The sequence below is a fragment of the Oncorhynchus keta genome, chromosome 30 (assembly GCF_023373465.1).
Source record: "Oncorhynchus keta strain PuntledgeMale-10-30-2019 chromosome 30, Oket_V2, whole genome shotgun sequence".
In the NCBI taxonomy this organism is placed as follows: Eukaryota; Metazoa; Chordata; class Actinopteri; order Salmoniformes; family Salmonidae; genus Oncorhynchus; species Oncorhynchus keta.
The window spans coordinates 48,267,359-48,282,563 of record NC_068450.1 but is presented as its reverse complement, the minus strand read 5'-3'; positions in this window follow the sequence as shown (position 1 = coordinate 48,282,563).

The window sequence follows — 15,205 nt, the reverse complement described above, 5'->3', positions numbered from 1 at the left end:
AAGCTCTTATCTAGAACAACTTACAACAGTGAGTGCATATATTTTTGATACTTTTTCATACTGGTCCCCCATGGGAAATGAACCCACAACCTTGACGTTGCAAGCTCCATTCTCTATCAATTGAGCCACATGGGACCAATTATTATTGCGTCAGCATTTTGTATATGTATACCTCCTCAACGTTTGCTCTGTCTTCATTCTATCTAGATCCTGAAATCTGGGTCCCAGAAATGTGGTACTTCAACCAAGATCAGCCATGTCTCCCAACCAGAGTCACATCCATGGTGATGCACTAGATGGTGTAGATAAGGGTCTATCTGAATGTAATCACCCTATCTCTGCTCAGCACATATCTGTTAAGTCAGTGTCCGTCTACAGTGGTTCCCAAACTTTTTAAAGCCCCGTACCCCTTCATACATTCAACCTCCAGCTGCGTACCCCCTCTATAGCACCAGGTTCAGCGCACTCTTAAATGTTTTTTTTTGTGTCATCTTTCTAAGCCTGCCACACAGACACACACTATTCAATACATTTATTAAACATAAGAATGATTGTGAGTAGTCGTCACAACCCGGCTCGTGGGAAGTGACAAAGAGCTCTTATAGGACCAGGGCACAAATAATAAAATCATAATAATCAATACATTTGCTCTTTATTTAGCCATCTTACATATAAAACCTTATTTGTTCACAATTGTGAATAACTCACCACAGGTTAATGAGAAGGGTGTGCTTGAAAGGATGCACATAACTCTGCAATGTTGGGCTGTATTGGAGTCTCAGTCTTAAATCATTAACCACCCAAAATCTGTGCCTTTATTTAGTTTTCATGCTAGTGACGGCCGAGAATTCACTCTCACATACCTACATGGTTGCAAAGGGCATCAGTGTCTTATTTAACAGCGTGATTTGCCAAGGCAAGAAACTCTGAGCGCAGTCCTATCCAGATATCATCTGGCAGTGGCTTCTGATTAAATTAAATTTTCAAAGAACCGCTTGTTGCAATTTCGATGAGGCTCTCTTGTTCAGATATCGGTAAGTGGACTGGAGGAAGGGCATGAAGGGATAACAAATCCAGTTGTTTGTGTCATCCGCTTCGTGAAAGTACCTGCGTAATTGCGCAACCAACTCACTCAGGTGCTTCGCTTTATCACATTTGAAGTTGTCCCTAAGCTTGAGTTAATTTGCACACAAAAGACTTGTGTGTTGTCCTTGTTAATGCAGACAGAAAACAGCTCCAACTTCTTAATCATAGACTCAATTTTGTCCTGCAAGTTGAAAATACAGTCCAAAGTTTACATACACTTAGGTTAGAGTCATTAAAACTAGTTTTTCAACCACTCCACAAATGTCTTGTTAACAAACGATAGTTTTGGCAAGTCGGTTAGGACATCTACTTTGTGCATGACACAAGGAATTTACCAACAATTGTTTACAGACAGATTATTTCACTTATAATTCACTGTATCACAATTCCAGTGGGTCAGAAGTTTACATACACCAAGTTGATTGCCTTTAAAAAGCTTGGGAAATTCCAGAAAATTATGTCATGGCTTTAGAAGCTTCTGATAGGCTAATTGGCATCATTTGAGTCAATTGTCAGTGTACCTATGGATGTATTTCAAGGCATACCTTCAAACTCAGTGCCTCTTTTGACATCATTGGAAAATCAAAAGAAATAAGCTAAGACCTCAGAAAAACAATTGTAGACCTCCACAAGACTGGTTCAGCAATTTCCAAACGCCTGAAGGTACCACGCTCATCTGTACAAACAATAGTACGCAAGTATAAACACCATGGGACCATGCAGCCGTCATACCACTCAGGAAAGAGAGGCGTTCTGTCTCCTAGAGATGAATGTACTTTGGTGCGAAAAGTGCAAATAAATCCCACAACAGTAAAGGACCTTGTGAAGATGCTGGAGGAAACAGGTACAAAAGTATCTATATCCACAGTAAAAACAAGTCCTATATCGACGTAACCTGAAAGGCCGCCCAGCAAGGAAGAAGCCACTGCCCAAAACTGCAAAAAAACTGCAACTGAAGGGGAAAGATTGTACCACAAAAATAGAACTGTTTGGCCAAATGACCACCATTATGTTTGGAGGAAAAAGGGGGATGCTTACATCCCAAAAAGCTGCAGCATCATGTTGCAGGAACTGGTGCAAAAAATCTAAAATTATGTGGATATATTGAAGCAACATCTCAAGACGTCAGTCGGGAAGTTAAAGCTTGGTCGCAAATGGGTCTTCCAAATGGACAATGACCCCAAGCATAGTTCCAAAGTTATGGCAAAATAGCATAAGGACAACAAAGTCAAGGTATTGGAGTGGCCATCACAAAGCCCTGACCTCAATCCCATAGAAAATGTGTGGGCTGAACTGAAAAAGTGTGTGCGAGCAAGGAGGCCTACAAACCTGACTCAGTTTCACCAGCTCTGTCACGAGGAATGGGCCAAAATTCACCCAACTTATTGTGGGAAGCTTGTGTAAGGCTACCCGAAACATTTGACCCAAGTTAAACAATTTAAAGGCAACACTACCAAATACTAATTGAGTGGGAATGTTTGGGAATGTGATGAAAGAAATAATAGCTTAAATCATTTCCTCTACTGTTATTCTTATATTTCACATTCTTAAGATAAAGTGGTGATCCTAACTCAGACGAGTGAAAATTATGGTCAGTAAAGTAAACTTGAAGCTCGTCTCTCAATTTTAAAAAAAACGTGTCAATAGTTTGCCCCTTGATAACCAGCGCACTTCTGCATGTTGTAAAAGCGTTACATGGTCGCTGTCCATATTGTTGCATAGTGCAGAAAATATACGAGAGTTCAGGGGCCTTGCTTTAACAAATTTAACCATTTTCACTGTAGTGTCCAAAACGTCTTTCAAGCTGTCAGGCATTTCCTTGGTAGCAAGAGCCACCATCTCGTGGATGCTGCAGTGTACCCAAGTGAATTCGGGAACATCTGCTTACACACGCGTTACCGCTCCACTATGTCTCCATCATGGCTTTTGCACCATCAATACAGATACCAACATGAGCAGCAGCTACGTTTGGCTACATATGGACCTTTAGTGGAATTCCCGTGAGAGAGTAACGGTTAATGTGATTGGATCTTAATTATTTGACTAGGCTACCTGTATTTGTTGTTATTTTGCTTAACACTAGATGGTTTCATTTTATTTTTGGCAGTGAAAATGGTACTCTGGTGAGAAAAAACCTCACCCAAATACATTGGAAAATGTAAATGTTAAAAGCTAAAAAAAAATGTAATCACATTTTTATTTGGCGTTCCCTCGACAGCATTGGGGCGGCAGGTAGCCTAGTGGTTAGAGCATTGGACTTGTATCCGAAAGGTTGCAAGATTGAATCCCTGAGCTGAGCTGACAAGATACAAATCTGTCATTCTGCCCCTGAACAAGGCAGGTAACATTGAAAATAAGAATTTGTTCAACTGACTTGTGTTGTTAAATAAAATAAAAATGTAAATTGCGCGTACCCCAGTTTGGGAATACCTGCTCTACAATAACTTTCAGTAGTCCAACCATAAAAGGTGGAAAAGGGTCTTTTGGAGCACACATGAAACATTGTGTATTGGCTGGTATTTTACAGATCAAATTTGCTTTTGTTTGTATGTGTAGAAATGCAACGATAACAAACGGTCTTTGGTCTAAGTTGATTGGGAATCGCCCACTCTCTTGCATTTTGTGTAAGGCTGAAAATGCTCATAACCATGTATCGCCTCCCACCCATCCACATATGACCCTGCACATCTTAAATCGGCAAGGCAGCCCACACTCTCTCTTGGAAGAGATCCCAATATAAACAGGTCAAAGAGCCCCTGTGTAACTCACATCATACATACAGCAGGGTAGTGTTAATTCTCACTGCAGGAAAATGGAAGGCTGGCAGGATAAGGAGGGACAGGTTGAAATCGAGTTGAAACTCGTGTTCTAAAATAAGTTGCCATGTTGAGTTCGACAAAGAGGGAAGGACTGAAAACTGTTGATTCAGTACATTAAATATTGGCCTTGGCCTGCACCTAGAAAACATAGATAACACTAGCGTCAGAATCAGAATCACCTTTATTTGCCAAAAACATTTGCATGTACAGAATTTTGACTCTGTGAAATGGTGCTGCCACAATAGATGGACGGACGGACAATAAACAGTATATATGGAGAAAAAAATATGGACTAAGAATTTACACAATCCACATACAGTATGAACACTGATGCTAAAAACTGCAGACTACACTGTAAACACTACAAGCTACATTATAACCATGCATGTAGAGATGTATGAAGAACTGCGGGATGGTGCCATTCCACTTCTGATATAATGTTAATCACAATTTGCGTTATCTACTCTATTGATAGCATCTCACTCCAGTTCTATTGTCATTACATTGGCTACCTGTAAAGTATTGAGCTGACAGCAAGTCACTCCATGATAGACATGGTTGTTCCATACAACCCAGGCAAGATGTTCCACTCCCAAGGCATGTTAACAATACCAAGGTTGGTAGAAACGAGACTGGGGGCAGAACATTCTCAATCAGAGCTCCACAGTTATGGAACAGCTTGCCAAGTCATGTGACAGGGGTAGTGGGGCACATGCCAGATGCCTCATGCCAAATGCCTGAAGGGAAATATTCAACACTTTACTGGTATAATCATCCCCATGCACTGCTTCTAAAATTGTCTCCATTTCTTCTAGTACAGGGGTATGCGCAATGCCATCGGGGGTACGCCAAATAAACATTTCATTAAAAAAAAAATATATATATAATTTTATTTTTTCTTCACATTTTCAAACAGTACATTTATATTTTCCAACGGGGCTATACATTTGGGTGAGTTTTTTTTCTCGCCTGAGCTTAACGTTTCCTTTACCAACCACAATTTTCACTTGTCTGACAGCTTGCATGATGTTGAGTTTCTCATACGACTGGCCTATCTGGGTGATGTTTTTTCTTGCCTAAATGATCTGGATCTAGGATTACAGGGACTCTCCGCAACTATATTAAACGTGTGGGACAGACTTGAGTCTATGATTAAGAAGTTGGAGCTCTTTTCTGTCTGCATTAACAAGGACAACACACAGGTCTTTCCATCATTGTATGATTTTTTGTGTGCAAATTAACTCAAGCTTACGGACAACGTCAAATGTGATATAGCGAAGCACCTGAGTGAGCTGGTTGCGCAATTATGCAGGTACTTCCACGAAACGGACGACACAAACAACTGGATTTGTTATCCCTTCATGCCGTGCCTCCAGTCCACTTACCGATATCTGAACAAGAGAGCCTCATCGAAATTGCAACAAGCGGTTCTGTGAAAATGGAATTTAATCAGAAGCCACTGCCAGATGATATCTGGATAGGACTGCGCTCAGAGTTTCTTGCCTTGGCAAATCACGCTGTTAAATAAGACACTGATGCCCTTTGCAACCATGTACGTATGTGAGAGTGAATTCTCGGCCCTCACTAGCATGAAACCTAAATACAGGCACAGACTGGGTGGGAAATTATTTAAGACTGAGACTCTCTCCAATTACAACCCAATGTAGCAGAGTTATGTGCATCCTTTCAAGCAGACCCTTCTCATTAACCTGTGGTGAGTTATTCACAATTTTGAACAAATAAGGTTTTATATATAAGATGGCTAAATAAAGAGCAAATGTATTGATTATTATTGTATTATTATTTGTGCCCTGGTCCTATAAGAGCTCTTTGTCACCTCCCACGAGCCGGGTTGTGACGAAAACTCACACTCATTCTTATGTTTAATAAATGTATCGCATAGTGTGTGTGTAGCAGGCTTACAATGATGGCAAAAAAACAACATTTGAGAGAGCACCGACCCTGGTGCTAGAGGGGGTACGAATGTTTGAAGGGACTATAAAAAGTTGGGAAACCACTGTTCTAGTAGATTTGGTCCCACTGTGACAGTCAGAGCATTAACATACAGTGCATTCGGAAATTGTATCTGTCTGTGCAGATGGACAATTCATCATTGTTCATGTGGCAGTGGGGACTGTGGGTGATTTGCCCGCACACTGAGCAGTACATTTTCTAGACTACGCCACCTAGTATCAGATTTTTGTGATCATATACAGTGACTATACAGTGATGTATAGAAGAAAAAAAACAGAAATACCTTCTTTACATAAGTATTCAGACCCTTTGCTATGAGACTCGAAATTGAGATCAGGTGCATCCTGTTTCCATTGTTCATCCTTGAGATGATTCTACAACTTGATTGAAGTCCACCTGTGGGAAATTCAATTGATTGAACATGATTTGGAAAGGCACACACCTGTCAATATATGGTTCCACAGTTGACAGTGCATGTCAGAGCAAAAACCAAGCCATGAAGTTGAAGGAATTGTCCGTAGAGCAGTGGTGTAAAGAGTACTCAATTGTAATACTTCAATAAAAGTAAAGATACCTTAATAGAAAATGACTAAGGTAAAAGTGAAGTAAGGTACTACTTGGGTAAAGTCTGAAAGTATTTGGTTTTAAATATACTTAAGTATAAAAAGTAAATGGAATTACTAAAATGTACATAAGTATCAAAAGTTAAAGTATAAATCATTTCAAGTTCCTTATATTAAGCAATCCAGACGGCACATTTAATTTTTTATTGATGGATAGCCAGGGGCACACTCCAACACACAGACATAATTTAAAAACAAAGCATTTGTGTTTAGTGAGTCTGCCAGATCAGAGGCATTAGGGATGATCAGGGACCATTTTCCTGTCAAAATGTAATACTTTTGGGTGTCAGAGAAAATGTATGGAGTAAAAAGTACATTATTTTCTATAGAAATGCAGTGAAGTAAAAGTACAAGTTGGCAAAAATATGAAGAGTAAAGTACAGATACCCCAAAAAACAACTTAGGTAGTAATTTAAAGTATTTTTACTTAAGTCCTTTACACCACTGCCGTAGAGCTCCGAGACAGGATTGTCGAAGCACAGATCTGGGGAAGGGTACCAAAAGATGTCTACAGCATTGAAGGCCCCTAAGAACACAGTGGCCTCAATCATTCTTAAATGGAAGAAGTTTGGAACCACCAAGACTCATTCTAGAGCTGGCCGCCCGGCAAAACAAGGTCAATCTAAGATGGAGTAGCAGTCAGACGTCTTTGTCTTGTCTCGTCCCATGTATATATATTTTTATACACTGCTCAAAAAAAATAAAGGGAACACTTAAAAAACATAATGTAACTCCAAGTCAATCACACTTCTGTGAAATCAAACTGTCCACTTAGGAAGCAAAACTGATTGACACTAAATTTCACATGCGGTTGTGCAAATGGAATAGACAACAGGTGGAAATTATAGGCAATTAGCAAGACACCCCCAATAAAGGAGTGGTTCTGCAGGTGGAGACCTCAGACTACTTCTCATTTCCTATGCTTCCTGGCTGATATTTTGGTCACTTTTGAATGCTGGCGGGGCTTTCACTCTAGTGGAAGCATAAGACGGAGTCTACAACCCACACAAGTGGCTCAGGTAGTGCAGCTCATCCAGGATGGCACATCAATGCGAGCTGTGGCAAGAAGGTTTGCTGTGTCTGTCAGCGTAGTGTCCAGAGCATGGAGGCGCTACCAGGAGACAGGCCAGTACATCAGGAGATGTGGAGGAGGCCAACAACCCAGCAGCAGGACCGCTACCTCCGCCTTTGTGCAAGGAGGAGCAGGAGGAGCACTGCCAGAGCCCTGCAAAATGACCTCCAGCAGGCCACAAATGTGCATGCGTCTGCTCAAATGGTCAGAAACAGACTCCATGAGGGTGGTATGAGGGCCCGACGTCCACAGGTGGGGGTTGTGCTTACAGCCCAACACGGTGCAGGACGTTTGGCATTTTTCAGAGAACACCAAGATTGGCAAATTCGCCACTGGCGCCCTGTGCTCTTCACAGATGAAATCAGGTTAACACTGAGCACGTGACAGACATGAAAGAGTCTGGAGACACTGTGGAGAACGTTCTGCTGCCTGCAACATCCTCCAGCATGACCGGTTTGGCGGTGGGTCAGTCATGATGTGAGGTGGCATTTCTTTGGGGGGCCGCACAGCCCTCCATGTGCTAGCCTGACTGCCATTAGGTACCGAGATGAGATCCTCAGACCGCTTGTGAGACCATATGCTGGTGCGGTTGGCCCTGGGTTCCTCCTAATGCAAAACAATGCTCGACCTCATGTGGTTGGAGTGTGTCAGCAGTTCCTGCAAGAGGAAGGTATTGATGCTATGGACTGGCCCGCCCGTTCCCCAGACCTGAATCCAATTGAGCACATCTGGGACATCATGTCTCGCTCCATCCACCAACGCCACGTTGCACCACAGACTGTCCAGGAGTTGGCGGATGCTTTAGTCCAGGTCTGGGAGGAGATCCCTCAGGAGACCATCCGTCACCTCATCAGGAGCATGCCCAGGCGTTGTAGGGAGGTCATACAGGCACGTGGAGGCCACACACACTACTGAGCCTCATTTTGACATGTTTTAAGGACATTACATCAAAGTTGGATCAGCTTGTAGTGTGGTTTTCCACTTTAATTTTGAGTGTGACTCCAAATCCAGACCTCCATGGGTTGATAAATTTGATTTCCATTGATCATTTTTGTGTGATTTTGTTGTCAGCACATTCAACTATGTAAAGAAAAAAGTATTTAATAAGAATATTTCATTCATTCAGATTTAGGATGTGTTATTTTAGTGTTCCCTTTATTTTTTTGAGCAGTGTATCTTTTTCTTCGCATTCTTTTTAATATTTTTCCTAAACCTCAACTTTAAAATACTCCCCTGCAACCCGCCTCACCCCATGTGGTATGGATCTGTTTTTTTCTAAAGTATTTCTGTTTACCTCTGAACTAGAATCCCTCAACTGAAGCTAGCTAGCTAACTATCTACCATCTATCAGTCAGCTAACCACTGCTAGCGGTCATCAGCTAACCTTTAGCTCGGAAAGCTCTCGCCAGTTCGTACAACGCATTTCAAACCAGAGAATACCGAACCTATTTTTCTCTCCATATCTCCGGATTTCTACCGCAAACTCTGAACCTTTTCAACTGGATCATCGCAGCTAGCTAAGCGCAACCCGGGTTGACTACCCCTGGCTAACGTTTCCGTCCCGGAGCAAGCACCTACCACCATGGACCTAGCCCATGCTAGACCCATCTCCCGGCTAGGGCAATATCCGGACCCCTTCTACTGCTGGTACGGGGCACGGAACCCCGCCGATCATTCACAACTGGAATAGCGACATAATCTGCCCGAGGATCCCAACAGGCCCCTCAGGTGCAACGCCCACTGAAGGCCCATTCTGCTAACTGCGGCCTGCTATCTATCTAGAGCATATTGGACTGTTAGCTGATCCATTAGCCAGTTTCTTGGACCACTATACCCATTTTACCAATTGGACTTTGACCCCTCTGCTACTTGGAACCCTACTAATTCCACGACTAGTCTATCGACGTCACAGCACGAGGAGGCAAAAACAGATTTCCCCCCATCACGACTTCCCTCTAAGGCTCTTATGCTAGCTTGCTAGCCCCGGCCTGCTAACTGTCCGAATCGCCGTGTCCATAGCCAGCCCAACCACTCACTGGACCTATATGATCACTTGGCTACGCATGCCTCTCACTAATATCAATATGCCTTGTCCATTACTGTCCTGGTTAGTGATTACGGTCTTATTTCACTGTAGAGCCTCTAGCCCTGCTCAATATGCCTTAACCAGCCATGTAGTTCCACCTCCCACATATGCAATGACATCACCTGGTATACAGTCTCTGTATCTCTCGCAACGTCACTCAATGCCTAGGTTTATCTCCAATTAGTCTCCTCCTACCATACCCTTGTCTGTACATTATGCCTTGAATCTATGCTATCATGCCCAGAAACCTGCTCCCTTTACTCTCTGTTCCGAAATTGCTAGACGGCCAGTTATTATAGCCTAGAGCCGTACCCTTATCCTACTTCTCCTCTGTTCCTCTGGTGATGTAGAGGTTAATCCAGGACCTGCAGTGCCTAGCTTCACTCCTACTCCCCAGGTGCTCTCATTGTTTTACTTCTGTAACCGTAAAAGCCTTGGTTTCATGCATGTTAACATTAGAAGCCTATTCCCTAAGTTTGCTTTATTCACTGCTTTAGCACATTCTGCCAACCCGGATGACTTAGCCGTGTCTGAATCCTGGCTTAGGAAAACCACCAACAACTCTGAAATTTCTATCCCTAACTATAACATTTTCATCCAAGATAGAACTGCCAAAGGGGGCGGTGTTGCAATCTACTGCAGAGATAGCCTGCAGAGTTTCATCTTACTATCCAGGTCTGAACCAAAACAATTCGAGCTTCTACTTCTAAATATTCACCTTTACAGAAACAAGTCTCTCACCGTTGCCGCTTGCTATAGACCACCCTCTGCCCCCAGCTGTGCTCCGGACACCATATGTGAATTGATTGCCCCCCATCTATCTTCTGAGATTGTGCTGCTAGGTGACCTAAATGTGGACATCATTAACACCCCGGCCATCCTATAATCTAAGCTTGATGCCCTCAATCTCACACAAATTATCAATGAAGCTACCAAGTACAAACCCAAATCCTAGATATCATCCTAACTAACTCGCCCTCCAAATACACCTCTGCCGTTTTCAACCAAGATCTCAGCGATCACTGCCTCATTGCCTGCATCAGTAATGGGTCTGCGGTCAAACGACCACCCCTCATCACTGTGAAACACTCCCTAAAACACTTCAGCAAACTGGACTTTCTAATCGACCTGGCCGGGGTATCTTGGAATGACATTGACCTCGTTCCGTCAGTAGAGGATGCCTGGTTATTCTTAAAAAGTGCCTTCCTCACCATCTTAAATAAGCATGCTCCATTCAAAAATTTAGAACCAGGAATAGATTTAGCCCTTGGTTCACTCCAGACCTGTCTGCACTTGACCAGCACAAAAACATCATGTGGCGTTCTGCATTAGCATTGAATAGCCCCCGTGATATGCAATGTTTCAGGGAAGTTAGGAACCAAAATACAGGCAGTTAGGAAAGCTAAAGGTAGCTTTTTCAAACAGAAATTTGCATCCTGTAGTACAAACTCAAAAAAGTTCCGGGACACTGTAAAGTTCATGGAGTATAACAGCACCTCCTCCCAGATGCCCACTGCACTGAAGCTAGGAAACACTGTCACTACCAATAAATCCACAATAATTGAACATTTCAATAAGCATTTTTCTACGGCTGGCCATGATTTCCACCTGGCTACCCCTACCCCGATCAGCAACCCTGCGCTCCCCACAGCAACTTGCCTAAACCTCCCCCACTTCTCCTTCACCCAAATCCAGATAACTGATGTTCTGAAACAGCTGCAAAATCTGGACCCCTACAAATCAGCCGGGCTAGACAATCTGGACCCCTCTTTATAAAATGATATGCCGAAATTGTTGCAACCCCTATTTCATTGTTGCAACCTCTCTTTCATATCGTATGAGATTCCATACATTGGATAGCTGCCGCGGTCATCCCCCTCTTCAAAGGGGACGACACTCTAGACCCAAACTGCTACAGATCTAAATCTATTCCACCCTGCCTTTCTAAGGTCTTTGAAAGCCAAGTTAACAAACAGATTAACCTCTTGCTCCTTCCTGGCACGCAGGCGTCCCATCTAGAGCTCTGGAAATGCAAATGCACTACGCTAAATGCTAATAGTATTAGTTAAAACTCAAACGTTCATTAAAATACACATGCAGGGTATTGAATTAAAGCTACACTCGTTGTGAATCCAGGCAACAAGTCAGATTTTTAAAATGCTTTTCGGCGAACGCATGAGAAGCTATTATCTGATAGCATGTAACACCCCAAAAGATCCGCAGGGGACGTAAACAAAATAATTAGCATAGTCTACTACACAAACCGCACAAATAAAATATAAAACATTCATTACCTTTGACCATCTTCTTTGTTGGCACTCCTAGATGTCCCATAATCACTATTGGGTCTTTTTTCCGATTAAATCGGTCCATATATAGCCTAGATATCGATCTATGAAGACTGTGTGATAAACTGAAAAAAATAGCGTTTCATAACGTAACGTCATTTTTTAAAATTCAAAAAGTCGACAATAAACTTTCACAAAACACTTCGAAATACGTTTGTAATGCAACTTTAGGTATTAGTACATAAGCGATAAAATTCATCAGGAGGCGATGTCAATTCTATAGGTGTCCGTCTCGAAAAAATGTCTGGAGAGAGCTCGACCAAAACCTCCGGTTGGAGACCTGAATCAAATTACAAGACTCTAGACAACGTGTGGAAGCCGTAGGCACTGCAACCTCGGCCTCATTTAATCGGTTCACTTTGAACAATTCCTGGAAGTAGCGCAAGGATATTTATTTCCATTTTCAGTGATCAGATTTTCCTGCACTTTTCGATGAAACGCACGTTCTGTTATAGTCACAGCCGTGATTTAACCAGTTTTATAAACGTCTGAGTGTTTTCTATCCACACATACTAATCATATGCATATACTATATTCCTGGCCTGAGCAGCAGGGCGCTAAATGTTGCGCGATTTTTAACAGAATGTTGGAAAACATTAACAGGTTAACCCATTTTGAATCTCACCGTCTTCTCCGCTATGCAACCTGGTTTCAGAGCTGGTCATGGGTGTACCTCAGCCACGCTCAAGGTCCTAAACGATATCATAACCGCCATCGATAAGAGATAATACTGTGCAGCCGTATTCATCGAGCTGGCTAAGGCTTTCGACTATGTCAATCACAACATTCTTATTGGCAGACTCCAGCCTTGGTTTCTCAAATGACTGCCTCGCTTGGTTCACCAACTACTTCTTCAATAGAGTTCAGTATGTCAAATCGGAGGGCCTGGCAGTCTCTATGGGGGTGCCACAGGGTTGACTCTCTTCTCTGTATACATACAGTGCCTGCGCGGCCCCCTTGAACTTTGCAACCTTTTGCCACATTTCAGGCTTCAAACATAAAGATATAAAACTGTATTTTTTGTGAAGAATCAACAACAAGCACAATCATTGGAACTTTATTGGATATTTCAAACTTTTTAACAAATCAAAAACTGAAAAATTGGGCTGCAAAATTATTCAGCCCCCTTAAGTTAATACTTTGTAGCGCCACCTTTGCTGCGATTACAGCTGTAAGTCGATTGGGGTATGTCTCTATCAGTTTTGCACATCGAGAGACTGAAATTTTTTCCCATTCCTCCTTGCAAAACAGCTCGAGCTCAGTGAGGTTGGATGGAGAGCATTTGTGAACAGCAGTTTTCAGTTCTTTCCACAGATTCTCGATTGGATTCAGGTCTGGACTTTGACTTGGCCATTCTAACACCTGGATATGTTTACTTTTGAACCGTTCCATTGTAGATTTTGCTTTATGTTTTGGACCATTGTCTTGTTGGAAGACAAATCTCCATCCCAGTCTCAGGTCTTTTGCAGACTCCATCAGGTTTTCTTCCAGAATGGTCCTGTATTTGGCTCCATCCATCTTCCCATCAATTTTAACCATCTTCCCTGTCCCTGCTGAAGAAAAGCAGGCCCAAACCATGATGCTGCCACCACCATGTTTGACAGTGGGGATGGTGTGTTCAGGTTGATGAGCTGTGTTGCTTTTACGCCAAACATAACGTTTTGCATTGTTGCCAAAAAGTTCAATTTTGGTTTCATCTGACCAGAGCACCTTCTTCCACATGTTTGGTGTGTCTCCCAGGTGGCTTGTGGCAAACTTTAAACAACACTTTTTAGGGATATCTTTGAGAAATGGCTTTCTTCTTGCCACTCTTCCATAAAGGCCAGATTTGTGCAATATACGACTGATTGTTGTCCTATGGACAGTCTCCCACCTCAGCTGTAGATCTCTGCAGTTCATCCAGAGTGATCATGGGCCTCTTGGCTGCATCTCTGATCAGTCTTCTCCTTGTATGAGCTGAAAGTTTAGAGGGACGGCCAGGTCTTGGTAGATTTGCAGTGGTCTGATACTCCTTCCATTTCAATATTATCGCTTGCACAGTGCTCCTTGGGATGTTTAAAGCTTGGGAAATCTTTTTGTATCCAAATCCGGCTTTAAACTTCTTCACAACAGTATCTCGGACCTGCCTGGTGTGTTCCTTGTTCTTCATGATGCTCTCTGCGCTTTTAACGGACCTCTGAGACTATCACAGGGCAGGTGCACTTGATTACACACAGGTGGATTGTATTTATCATCATTAGTCATTTAGGTCAACATTGGATCATTCAGAGATTCTCACTGAACTTCTGGAGAGAGTTTGCTGCACTGAAAGTAAAGGGGCTGAATAATTTTGCACGCCCAATTTTTCAGTTTTTGATTTGTTAAAAAAGTTTGAAATATCCAATAAATGTCGTTCCACTTCATGATTGTGTCCCACTTGTTGTTGATTCTTCATAAAAAAATACAGTTTTATATCTTTATGTTTGAAGCCTGAAATGTGGCAAAAGGTCGCAAAGTTCAAGGGGGCCGAATACTTTCGCAAGGCACTGTAAATTATGTCGCTCTCGCTGCTGGTGATGATTTAATCCACCTATACGCAGACGACACCATTCTGTATACCTCTGGCCCTTCTTTGGACTTTGTGTTAACTGACCTCCAGATGAGCTTCAATGCCATACAACTCTCCTTCCGTGGCCTCCAACTGCTCTTAAATGCAAGTAAAACTAAATGCATGCTCTTCAACCGATTGCTGCACGCCCGTCCAGCGTCACTACTCTGGCCGGTTCTGACTTAGAATATGTGGACAACTACAAATACCTAGGTGTCTGGTTAGACTGTAAACTCCTTCCAGACTCAAATTAAACATCTCCAATCCAAAATTAAATCTAGAATCTGCTTCCTATTTCACAACAAAGCATCCTTCACTCATGCTGCCAAACATACCCTTGTAAAACGAACCATCTTACCGATCCTCGACTTCGGCGATGCCATTTACAAAATAGCCTTCAACACCCTACTCAACAAATTGGATGCAGTCTATCACAGTGCCATCCGTTTTGTCACGAAAGCCCCATATACTACCCACCACTGCGACCTGTATGCTCTCGTTGGCTGGCCCTCGCTTCATACTCGTCGCAAACCCACTGGCTCCAAGTCATCTACAAGTCTCTGCAAGGTAAAGCCCCGCCTTATCTCAGCTCACTGGTCACCATAGCAAC